Source organism: Pinus tabuliformis, chromosome 1_2, assembly GCF_031772625.1.
Source record: "Pinus tabuliformis cultivar Carrire ecotype Pingquan chromosome 1_2, CPIR1, whole genome shotgun sequence".
In the NCBI taxonomy this organism is placed as follows: Eukaryota; Viridiplantae; Streptophyta; class Pinopsida; order Pinales; family Pinaceae; genus Pinus; species Pinus tabuliformis.
The window spans coordinates 766,039,169-766,052,713 of record NC_142298.1 but is presented as its reverse complement, the minus strand read 5'-3'; the positions used below and the strand labels follow the sequence as shown (position 1 = coordinate 766,052,713).

Genomic DNA, 13,545 nt, shown 5'->3' with positions numbered 1-13,545 from the left:
TTCTAAGCATCGTCAACTCGTGGGGGCCCTGATGTTCTTGGTGAACTCTCGTCCGAACATATGCTTTGTGTGAACACATTAAGTTAGTTTATGGTTGAGCCTCATCACATTCAATGGATTGCTACCAAGAATCTCTTGAGATATCTCCGAGGCACAATCACCCATGGACTGAGATACATTGTCGGGAATGTGAGGCTCCATGGTTATTCTAATGCTGACTGGGCTGGCAGTGTGGTGGATTGTAAGAGCACATCTGGATGTTGCTTCTCACTAGGTTCTGCTTCGATATCCTGGATGAGCAGGAAGCAGAAATCGATTGCTTTGAGCACCGTCGAGGCCGAATATATTGTTGCTAGTATGGCATCCTGTGAAGCTGTTTGGTTGAGGAAGCTCTTTAGTGAGTTGTTTGGACATGTGTTGGATACCACCGTGATCTTTTGTGACAAACAAAGTGGGATTCGTCCTTTTGAGAATCCCGTGTTTCATGACCGCTCCAAGCATATTAATAACAGGTACCACTTTATCCGGGATATGGTTCAACGGGGAGCAATACGGCTCCATCACATTGGGACTGATGAATAGGTCGTAGATATTCTTACGAAGCCCCTGGGGAAGGTCAAATTCTTAACCTTCCGTGAACGACTTGGAGTAGTGGAGAGACCCTCTTATGAGGGTCCTGTTTGATTTGAAGAGTGAGCTTTGAGAGCTCCGAGGGGCTTGGGGTACTTCTTGGAGCGACGAATGACCATAGGGTGAGTGGTTCACGTTCCCCTAATGGTGCGCGATGTACAGGGTGAGTGGTTCACCTTCCCTTGTGATACCCATGATGGTTGAGATATGCATAGAATGAGTGGTTCACCTTCTCCTATGGCATATGAACAGGATGAGTGGTTCACCTTCTCCTACTGATACATCCGACCAATGTAGTCTGGGACTCATGGGAAGTACCTCTCATCTAGCCAATGAGTAGGGGAATGAGGATAGGGACCATAGTACTACCGATGGATGCATCGTGTACTACCATACTCCATATGTTCGGATGTTTGATATTGATCTGGGATCAATGGAGACTAACTTCGGGTCAGTGGAGAGTGGTATGATACACTCTCGGTTATTGGAGACTAACTTCGGGTCAGTGGAGAATGGTATAACACATTCTCGATCATTTCTTCTTCATTATTTCTTCATAGTTCAACAGAGCAAAGCAGAGTATAACAGGGATGTCAGAGATGGTACTGATTGATAGATGATTTGGCAGGTGGAGTTCTTCCTAATTGAGAGGGAGTGTTAAATTTGACAACTAGGGCCAAAACTCCACCTTGGACAGCTCATATGATGACGCTAATATTTTTATTGGATTCCTCTTTCCGAGAGGTGTAGGATTGATCTAAAGATCATCTCATTCTGACATGTACAAATGGAAATATGAATTTATTTCGTTTATGGACAAATTGTCAAGGTTGGCCAGCAATCTAATGTAGGCTCAGAAGCCCAAAAGACATGTCTTTTCATCTTCAACGTTGCATATAAATAGAAGGTGCATCTACCTCATTTGGACATCATTCATCTCACACATATTTCTCTCTCCTCATCTGATTGGGTCGTACAAACTTCAGGCTACCTTCTTCTCCTCCACACGTGAAGTTCGAGTGCGATTTTTTGTTTCCAACATTGACCAAGTTGCAAGAAGTTTGACCAGCGTTGACTAGGCAACATTGACCTTGTTTGACTGCGATTTTTGTGGGATTATTTCTGTTTGGGCAGGCCACATTCATTGACACAGAAACCGAGCTTTTTTGTGTTGTTTGACCAGCATTGAACGCAGCGAATTTGACCGCAGGTTTGACTCTGCGTTGACTGAGTTTGATTGATATTTTCAAGACTGTTTTGGGCTGATTCGGACTGTCCTTGGAGGCCGAGTTGACTGGGTTTCACTGAGCTAATTTGGAAGAAAATTTATGTTAAGTTGACAAGCGTTGACTTTCTGGTTAGGGCATCTTGTTGACTGTTGTGTGACTGGAAAGATTTGACTGTGATTGGGCAAGCGAATTTTGTATATTGTACTCTCTCTGTCTCTGCTGAACTTTTGAAGAATAATAAGAAGACTTGATCAAAGGGTTCCCACATTAGGGTTTTTCCCTGGCATCCGCCAAATATTGTGTCCTCTTGTCTTGGCTTGTCTTCTGCTTTTTATTTATGTTCTATATGCATTCACTGTCATGTTAATGTGATTGCTAATCTGGAAATTGATATTGAGCTAATAAGAAAAATTGAAGTAAATTGCTATTAAACAGAGAACATACCATTGTTATCTAAAATTAACAAAAACCCTCATCATTTGCTAAAGCACTCGCAACGAAAAAGTGTGGGGACTTATTGTGAACTATGATTTATGGAGTTAAGGAATTTTTCAGAAATATATAAACCCGGCTTCAATGGAGGAGTGGATTCGCAATCCCATTAAAAAGCTCAAGAATGGTTCTCTTATTTGGAAAGCTACTACTTCAGCCTTCCCAATTATTGGTAGGTGGCTTGTCTAGAAAGTGGGGGATGGACACATGTCAAAGTACTCTTGGCTAGGCTGCGGTGAAGGGTACAGATAAGAGAAGAGGCAGCTGATGTCAACAGGTATTATCTCAAATAGTTGGGAGGAATAATTGTTATTTTCTCAACCTAGGTCCAATTCCCACAAGTGACATGTTGAACTATCATCAAGTATATTGTTGTAATGGCTTCTAGGCTCTAGCCTTGCCATTGAATGGCTTTGAGCCCTGACGAATATCTTACCCTTATCTACTGGCTAGAGAATTTGGTGGTTGGTTACATGGAAAAAGATAGATGCAGTTGATGAATTTATATGGTCAAAGAATTCTGGATGAAATCAATATACACCAAAACTAGTACACAAAACCATTTTCTCCACTGAAGTTGAGCCAAAGTGGTGATGAAAGTTGTTGTGGAAATTGAAATGCCCTCTAAAAGATAAAATCTTTCTATGGCTAGTTCTATATGATAAAGTGATGACCTAGGATAATTGACAAAAGAGGGGGAGATATGGGCCAGGTAGACATCCTTTGTAATTCTGTTGTGATGAATTTGTTAGTGTTATCCATATTTTCCTTAAAATGTGGTTATGTGAACCAGTTTGGAAAGAGATGGGGAATTTGTCAAAGACAGAAAACACTTTGGAGAGGGGACATGTTGAGGAAGCTATGGAAACTTGGATCAAAGATCAAAATACTGATGGTGTAAAAGCTCCACCAACCATTTTCGTTGGTGTGTTTAGTTAGTTAGGAATTCTGCCATCTTCAAAAGAAGGTTCATCGTGCCTTTTCTGTCAGCAACTTGAAGCTTCAATATCTTAAAAGGTTTCCCTCAGGAAAAAATTGTTAAAGCTCCAAGGCAGATTATTGAAGAGTCATAGATAGATCTGGGAGTTGGTTATACTTTGATGAGGCAGAACAAGGAAATCCTTTCATATGTGCAGGTGGAACTACTTATATTTCTGAGCTTCATATTGCGAAGTTTAGGGATCACTTAGGAAGTGGAACATACAATTTTGTTGAGATAATGGTGCTAAAGTTGTCCATGATTTTAGCTGCAGAAAAGAGGACCACTCATCTTCAAGTCTCTAGTGACTCGAAGTTGGTGATCAAGCTAACCGCAGATGGAAAACTTTCTTCTCCATCCAATATTAGAGGAAATTAATGTTCTAAATTCCGTTTTCACATATTTATCTTGCCAACATGTTTACAAAGAAAGGAACAAGACAGCTGATGATCTGTCTAAAGGAGGACTGCAATTGGCAACTGAGCAATGCATGTTAATGGAAGAGATGAATGACCTCTTCCAGGAATCAGAACACACTTCTCGTTTATAAATATGAATGAAGATCTTAGCTAGAAGTCAGTCATAGATGTGATGTTTTTTGGATGATTTTACTTCATATTTCTATGTTTACTGCAGAGCTTATAGACTGTTTCTGAACTTTGAAGTGAAATGTAGAGGATGTAAATGGAGGATCATAAGGTGAGAACGGAACAATTGGGCTTCCATAGTATATTTAAATTTTTAGAAAACTCTTGTTTTTTGGCATACTGAAGAACTTCAGAAAGGATCATTTCGTTTTAGCTAAGACAAAACAGGACTAATGTTCTTTTCTATCCTGTAAACTTCTTACTGAAAATGTTGTAGCAGCATCTACAGAACATAATACCAATGTGGAAAAAGTCGAAGTTGGGATTAATTCAACAAGTGTCCAAAAGTTGAAAAACTCAGCAAAGTCGGGAGTTTTTTGAAAAAGTCGGCAAAATTTAAAAAAAAAAACACAAAATTAATCTTTTTTTATTTTTTTTTAACATCTAGAGTATCCACAACATCAAATAAATGCATTTCCACATAAACATGTAAAGAAAGCTAATATATAATATGTATATGAAGTCTAGTGCTACATCACATATCAAAATAGTGAATCAACTCCTGAATTTTGAGTCTTGTTTGAGTCTCAACTCTCAACAGTCAAAATATCAACAAAAAATGTAATAAATGTATATCGTGAGTCATCTAAAAGTCATCAAATAATCAGTCACTGAGATCCTCTTCCCCTTTTACGGGAATAGGGAATGGCTTTGCCTTTTCCTCTAGAAGAAGTAGGCCCTGCCCCTGGGGATACAAATGGACTCAATCGTCCTCTAGAAGCCGATCAAAGAGGTGGCCTCTATCCTATGCTGCTACTGCTGCCCATCGTAGATGGTGTCACCTCCTCCTCATCATCCTCATCCAGCTCTGCTAGTGCCTCCTGACCCTGATGTTGCTCCTCCTCCTCTACCTCTGGCTCTCCCTCCCCTGCAACTGCTACATCCTCTAGATCCACACCTAACCAATCCGGGATCGAGTCCATGATCGGCTTCTCAATCTCAACTCTCCATGAAGAGGTGGTATCAATATTGTCCAATGAGATGGCTTCCACATCAGTAGGTTTCTGAAGCTGTCTCACCCACAATCGAAGATTGTAGTAGACATAGACCATGTCATTGAGGCGTTGGGACTCTAATCTGTATTAGAGTCATAGATTGTAAATTAGTACTTAGAAAATTTAAATATTAAAATTAATCAAATGAATTCAAAAAATTTAATTTGAAATCTTTTTACTTGTTGCACTTTTTGTTGTGTATTTTGTCAAATACGCTCCAGTTGCGCTCACACCCAGAGGAACTGCATGTTTGGCTGAGCACTCGAATGGCAAGCTTTTGGAGATGGGTACTCTGGCACCATAGCTTGTCCACCAAGCATCTACAAGTTAAAAGAAAAATGAGAAACATAAAAAAAACATTGAAATTCTAAAATTGGAAGTTTGAAACAAACTGAAGCTTACCTGGCATTTTGGTCGGTCCTATTCTTAATAGCCATGTTAAAACCAAATGTGCCACCTCCCATCCTATAGACCTCCATTTCTTTCGAAATCTCTTCACATTCTTGCTCAGATGACACCATCCTCTCGACACAAGTGAAGAATCCATCCATCACCTCGGCATCAAATCTGAAACCACAGGCGTAAGAAAATGCAGGGTTGAGGTAGATACCTGTAGCATGAATGGGGCGATGGAGGGTATTGCTCCATTGCTGATCAATCACTCTCCATATGACCTGTTGTTTCTCTAACCCCTCGTCTCCCTTATCTACATAATAAGCACGAATGGTGTCTTTGGCCCTATCCATGGCCTCATACAAGTAGCCCATTGCGGGCTTGTCTCCATCAACCAACCGAAGAACCCTTACCAAAGGTTCTAAAATGGCACACACCTCTTGTACTCCTGCCCAAAAGCTCTGATCATATGAAACTAGTCTGCACATGCCCTCTCCCTCTGGTTTGCGACTAATAGATAAAGAACGCCAATCTGCTGAGAGAAACATGCTCTTCACATCCCACATAGAATTCAACAAAGACTAAAGAGATATGAAAGTAGTGGCAAATCATGTAATGACAGGACGCACCAACTCTTTGTTGTTGGTGAATCTTCTCATCAAGCTAAGCACAGATGCATGATTATATATAAATTTTGTTATGCTCTTGGATGATTCAACAATATCCCTCACAGTAGGAATATTACCTATATCCTCCAACATCAAGTCAATGCAATGAGCAGCACAAGGTGTCCAAAACAAGTTAGGATACCTCTCCATAAGCATCTTGCCAACTGCAGCATAATTTGCAACGTTGTCCATTATGACTTGGACACCATTGCTTGGGCCTACTTCCTGAATGAAGATGTCCAACAACTCACATAATGTACGTGCATCTTTAATGTGTGCAGATGCATCAACATATTTCATAAACATTGTCCCCTTGGGACAACTAACCAAGAAGTTAAAAAGGGTCCTACCCTTCTGGTCAATCCAACCATCTGACATGACTGTGCATCCAGTGTGATCCCATGATGCCCTAAACTCCGCCAATCTAGCAGTGCAATCAGTCTTTTCATCTTGAAGAAGAGGCCCTCTCAATTCTAAAAAGGTGGGGGCTTTGTACCCCGGGCCAACGACAGCAACAGCATCAAACATAGGCTAGTAGAATGGGTTTGTCTTGGCAATGTTGAAAGGAACGTCACTCCATAGAAGACACTTACTGACCAACCTGTCAGCTTCTGCCTTTTCCTTTTTTTCATTGCTGATTTGATCCCAGGTTGTGAACCAGCTGTTGTTCTAGGAACAAAAAAAGATGAGATAGATGAGGGGCTAGGACCCATGGGTGAGGAAGGTGATGTTGTTGAAGAAGCACTGCCACTCTCAATTCCCCCCACTCTTGAGCCCCCTATAAGTTGGTTTTTTAGTGTTGCCCTAGTGTCCTTTCCGTCCTCTTTATCCATCAATGATTGAATGGCCCGTCGGATGATTTCTGGAGTTGTATTTGTGCAAAGTTCAACATTTTGCCCCGGAATTTGCCCCAAATGGAATTTTAATCTGTTGATACCTCCTGACATATGCTTGCCACACAACTTGCAAGTCAAATACATTCTATTGATCCCCCCCAGTTTCGGGTGTAGTATCAGGTTCACCAAACTCCCAGATAGCGTCCAAAATCCTTGGCATTTTGTTTTAAACTTTGAACTTGAATTTAAACCTGGGCACAAAAAAAAATTGAAACAAATTAAATTGCTTCAGCCTTCAAATCAACAAAATATAATTTAATACTGATAGTTCATAAATCTAATAAAAATAAGTACAAATTCCTGAAATTTGTTTCAAAGAATAAAAAGTGCAATTTAAATTTTAAAGAGTCAGATATCTGGCAACTACAAAAGGGTATAAAAGTTTGATATACTGGTATCTCTGTCTGTGGGCTAGCAAAAGGCTGATAAAACTTAAAAGAGATGAGATATGAACTTTTAAGGGCTGAGCTGAGCATTATAATTTATTTCCATCTCTATAGGTTGAGTTCCAGACTACTATCCTAGTCCCATTCTATAACCAGACTCTCTGAATTTATAAATTATTGCTGATATTTATTGTTTAAAATAAATTACAATCAGCTGGTTTGAAGCATTTTCATGGTGGTCTGTTATGGCATAAGATGCATGTTTTTCAGATTGGATAGATAAATAATAAACAAGAGAAAGGACATAACAGGTAAAAAGATTTCAAAATACACAACAAAATATTGTAATATTGCTTGGAGCGATCATGATAGAAAAATATTACTGAATGTTACTGAATGTGCGTGTGACCTATATTTTTTGTTTCATGGTTCTATATTTCTATAATGATTTACTTTGTATCTAGCTAGTTGCTAAATTGTGTCGTAGGTATACAAGGGCTGTAGAACTGCATCTTCCAGGTTCTCTTTTGGATATTCCTGTCCGTGAAGCATTGCGTACTCTTAGGTGAGGTTGCTTATTTTTAAGTTATTTTTGTCCCATTCTTCATGTACTCAGTACTAATATTGCAAACTTGTCCGCATATTTTAATATGATTTTAAAAAGGTGTAAAACTACGTTCCATGGGGACGCATCAAATAATTGGATTAACCTTTTAAAGTTTAAAGTTTAAACTATAAAAAACGTATAAAGCGGTAGCTTACAGGTATGATAATTGATATTAAAATCCGGCTATGCGGCTATGGCTATGGCATTGGCTCTGCGGCTATGGCTATGGCATTTTAGAAACATACCTTAAAAGTTAATGCTGAGCTCCTCCCTCCTCGTAACGCAATGGCAAGCTGCAAACCCTTATATCGCCACAACCGAATGCCAAAATGAAAATACACAGCGAAAAAACAAATAAATTAACGTTTGCGGGTCTTTTATCCACAGGATGAGAAGGCATGGCGATTTTTTGGGTCGACTCCCGATAAATCGGGAGTAATACGAAAAAATTGCGATTTTTTCGTTTACCAAAAAATCGGCCGATTTAATCGTTTTGCCCAAAAAATCGGATTTTTAAGAATAAATCGCGATTTTTTCAGGACTTTTGCCACACTACATAATACATTTCTTATATAATGGAACTACAACCATTTTTGTGGAAAAAATAAAATAAGGACATAGAAATAAGGCAAACCATTTATGGTTGAATGTCCTTCTAAGAACCAGCTTGCAGTCCTTGCTAAAGTTTATGCTTCTCACTAAAATATATTTCAGGAAAGCTTTCACTTCAAAACCAGAGACTTATGGTCTCTTTATAGCAGTGTGGAAAAAGTTCTGAAAAAATCGCGATTTATTCCTAAAAATCCGCTTTTTTGGGCAAAACGATTAAATCGGGGGATTTTTTGGTAAACGAAAAAATCGTGATTTTTTCGTATTACTCCCAATTTAATTGGGAGTCGACCCAAAAAATCGCCATGCCTTCTCATCCTGTGGATAAAAGACCCGCAAACGTTAATTTCTTTGTTTTTTCGCTGTGTATTTTCATTTTGGCATTCCGCTGTGGCGACACAAGGGTTTGCAGCTTGCCATTGCGTTACGAGGAGGGAGGAGCTCAGCGTTAACCTTTAAGATATGTTTCTAAAATGACATAGCCATAGCCACATAGCCGGATTGTAATATCAATTATCATACCTGTAGGCTGCCGCTGTAGACGTTTTTTATAGTTTAAAGTTTAAACTTTAAAGGGTTAATTCAATTGTTTGATGCATCCCCATGGAACGCAGTTTTACACCTTTTTAAAATCATATTACAATATGCAGACAAGTTTGCAATATTAGTATTGAGTACATGAAGAATGGGACGACAATAACTTAAAAATAAGCAACCTCACCTAAGAGTACGCAATGCTTCACGGACAGGAATATCCAAAAGAGAACCTGGAAGATGCAGTTCTACAGCACTTGTATACCTACGACACAATTTAGCACCTGTCCAGATACAAAGTAAATCATTGTAGAAATATAGAACCATGAAACAAAAAATATAGGTCACATGCACATTCAGTAACATTCAATAATATTTTGCTGTGTCTTTTGCTATCATGATCGCTCCAAGCAATATTACAATATTTTGTTGTGTATTTTGAAATCTTTTTACCTGTTGCATCCTTTCTCTTGTTTATTATTTATCTATCCGATCTGAAAAACATGCATCCTATGCGCTTCAAACTAGCGGACTGTAATTTAATTTAAACAATCAATATCAGCGATAATTTATAAATTCAGAGAGTCTGGTTATAGAATGGCACTAGGATAGTAGTCTAGAACTCAACCTATAGAGATGGAAATAAATTATAATGCTCAGCTCAGCGCTTAAAAGTTCATATCTCATCTCTTTTAAGTTTTATCAGCCTTTTGCTAGCCCACAAACAGAGATACCAGTGGGCTGTAGATCAAACTTTTATACCCTTTTGTAGTTGCCAGATATCTGACTCTTTAAAATTTAAATTGCACTTTTTATTCTTTGAAACAAATTTCAGGAATTTGTACTTATTTTTATTAGATTTCAAAACTGTCAGTATTAAATTATATTTTGCTAATTTGAAGGCTGGAGCAATTTAATTTGTTTCAATTTCTTTTTTGTGCCCAGGTTTAAATTCAAGTTCAAAGTTTAAAACAAAATGCCAAGGATTTTGGACGCTATGTGGGAGTTTGGTGAACCTGATACTACACCCAAAACTGGGGGGGTCAATAGAATGTATTTGACTTGCAAGTTGTGTGGCAAGCATATGTCAGGAGGTATCAACAGATTAAAATTCCATTTGGGGCAAATTCCAGGGCAAAATGTTGAACTTTGCACAAATACAACTCCAGAAATCATCCGACGGGCCATTCAATCATTGATGGATAAAGAGGACGGAAAGGACACCAGGGCAGCACTAAAAAACCAACTTATAGGGGGCTCAAGAGTGGGGGGAATTGAGAGTGGCAGTGCTTCTTCAGCAGCATCACCTTCCTCACCCATGGGTCCCAGCCCCTCATCTATCTCATCTTTTTTTGTTCCTAGAACAACAGCTGGTTCACAACCTGGGATCAAATCAGCAATGAAAAAAAGGAAAACGCAGAAGCTGACAGGTTGGTCAATAAGTGTATTCTATGGAGTGATGTTCCTTTCAACATTGCCAAGACAAACCCATTCTATCAGCCTATGTTTGATGCTGTTGCTGTCGTTGGCCCGGAGTACAAAGCCCCCACCTTTGCAAAATTGAGAGGGCCTCTTCTTCAATATGAAAAGACTGATTGCACTGCTAGATTGGCGGAGTTTAGGGCATCATGGGAACACATTGGATGCACAGTCATGTCCGATAGTTGGACTAACCAGAAGGGTAGGACCCTTCTTAACTTCTTGGTTAGTTGTCCCAAGGGGATAATGTTTATGAAATCTGTTGATGCATCTGCACACATTAAAGATGCACGTACATTATGTGAGTTGTTGGGCAACTTCATTCAGGAAGTAGGCCCAAGCAATGTTGTCCAAGTCATAACGGACAAAGCTGCAAATTATGTTGCAGCTGGCAAGATGCTTATGGAGAGGTATCCTAACTTGTTTTGGACACCTTGTGCTGCTCATTGCATTGACTTGATGTTGGAGGATATGGGTAAGATTCCTACTGTGATGGATATTGTTGAATCATCCAAGAGCATAACAAAATTTATATATAATCATGCATCTGTGCTTAGTTTGATGAGAAGATTCACCAACAACAAAGAGTTGGTGCATCCTACCATTACACGATTTTCCACTACTTTCATATCTCTTTAGTCTCTGTTGAATTCTATGTGGGATGTGAAGAGCATGTTTCTCTCAGTGGATTGGCGTTCTTTATCTATTAGCCGCAAACCAGAGGAAGAGGGCATATGCAAACTAGTTTCATATGATTAGAGCTTTTGGGCAGGAGTAGAGGAGGTGTGTGCCATTTCAGAACCTTTGGTAAGGATTCTTCAGTTGGTTGATGGAGACAAGCCCGCAATGGGCTACTTGTATGAGACAATGGATAGAGCCAAAGAAGCCATTTGTGCTTATTATGCAAATAAAGGAGACGAGGGGTTAGAGAAACAACAGGTCATATGGAGAGTGATTGATCAGCGATGGAACAATACCCTCCAACGCCCCATTCATGCTGCAGGTATCTACCTCAACCCTGCATTTTCTTACGCCTGTGGTTTCAGATTTGATGCCGAGGTGATGGATGGATTCTTCACTTGTGTCGAGAGGATGGTGTCATCTGAGCAAGAACGTGAAGATATTTCTAAAGAAATGGAGGTCTATAGGATGGGAGGTGGCACATTTGGTTTTAACATGGCTATTAAGAATAGGACCAACCAAAATCCCAGGTAAGCTTCAGTTTGTTTCAAACTTTCAAGTTTAGAATTTCAATGTTTTTTTTATGTTTCTCATTTTTCTTTTAACTTGTAGATGCTTGGTGGCCAAGCTATGGTGCCAAAGTACCCCATCTCCAAAAGCTTGCCATTTGAGTGCTCAGCCAAACATGCAGTTCCTCTGGGTGTGAGTGCAACTGGAGTGTATTTGACAAAATACATAGCAAAAAGCACAACAGGTAAAAAGATTTCAAATTAAATTTTTTGAATTCATTTGATTAATTTTAATATTTAAATTTTCTAAGTACTAATTTACAATCTATGACCTTAATACAAATTGGAGTCCCAACGCCTCAATGACATGGTCTGCGTCTACTATAATCTTCGATTGTGGGTGAGACAGCTTCAGAAACCTACTGATGTGGAAGCCATCTCATTGGACAATATTGATACCACCTCTTCATGGAGAGTCGAGACTGAGAGGCCGATCATGGACTCGATCCCGGATTGGTTAGGTGTGGATCTAGAGGATGTAGTAGTTGCAGGGGAGGGAGAGCCAAAGGTAGAGGAGGAGGAGCAACATCAGGGTCAGGAGGCACTAGCAGAGCTGGATGAGGATGATGAGGAGGAGGTGACACCATCTAGGATGGGCAGCAGCAGCAGCAGCATAGGACAGAGGCCACCTCTTCCATCGGCTTCTAGAGGACGATTGAGTCCATTTGTATCCCCAGGGGCAGGGCCTTCTTCCTCTAGAGGAAAAGGCAAAGCCATTCCCTATTCCCGTAAAAGGGGAAGAGGATCTCAGTGACTGATTATTTGATGACTTTTACATGACTCGTGATATACATTTATTATATTTTTGTTGATATTTTGACTCTTGAGAGTTGAGACTCAGACAGGACTCAAAATTCAGGAGTTGATTCACTATTTTGATATGTGATGTAGCACTAGACTTCATATACATATTATATATTAGCTTTCTTTATATGTTTATGTGGAAATGCATTTATTTGATGTTGTGGATACCCTAGATGTTAAAAAAAGTAAAAAATAAAAATATATAATTTTGTATTTTTTTAATTTTGCCGACTTTTTCAAAAAACTCCCGACTTTGCCGAGTTTTTCAACTTTTGGACCCTTGCCAAATTAATCCCGATTTCGACTTTTTCCACATTGCTTTATAGCATCAACCCGTAAAAATTACAATTAAAATCTATACAAAATAACAAAAATGCAATTAAAGCTACACCACGGACTTACATGTTTGTTGAAAATGCTTCAATTCTAATAATAATAAGCTATTATTTTATTGATCTATAATTTCTCTACAACTAAAGTAAATTTAAAAATTAGACAGACTTTTCGTCACCTAACTAGCTGGTTTTTTGAAGTTAATTTACTCTAGTTTTTTGTGGACTGCCTTTGCAAGCAAAGATAGCATGATCGGTAGAATGTATGCGCCTACCTGAAGGGCAGACACAATGCCAAATCATTAACTCCAACTCGGAACCCATCTCAAGACTCGACCTCGTCTTCAAATGCTAACTCCAAACGTGATGACCGAAACAGCATCATTGACCATATCATTTTGTCTCTGCCATGTAACATAATGAACCCGTGGTAAGAAGGAGAAGAAAACCAAGCCCTAAACGCTGCCTGTTATGAAAACAATCAGATTCTAACTCACTGTTGGAATAAACAAAGACTTAAAGAGAAATCCTCTGGTCCTTAATATTAACCAATAGATGATTTCATATTTCTATATCTGAATGACATAGCCTATAGGGTTTCTGTTTTTGGAAAAA

At 39.1% G+C, this 13,545-nt stretch overlaps 1 long non-coding RNA gene across 3 annotated transcripts in view; it reads right to left on the bottom strand.

Moving 5' to 3' along the window:
- LOC149208083 (uncharacterized) overlaps positions 1–13,545 on the bottom strand; it is a 102,668-nt gene that overhangs the window by 88,160 nt on the left and 963 nt on the right. For all 3 annotated transcript variants that reach the window (XR_016252071.1, XR_016252072.1, XR_016252070.1), the window contains exon 4: positions 13,206–13,334. This is a non-coding gene — a long non-coding RNA (uncharacterized LOC149208083). The remainder of the gene's footprint in view (positions 1–13,205; positions 13,335–13,545) is intronic.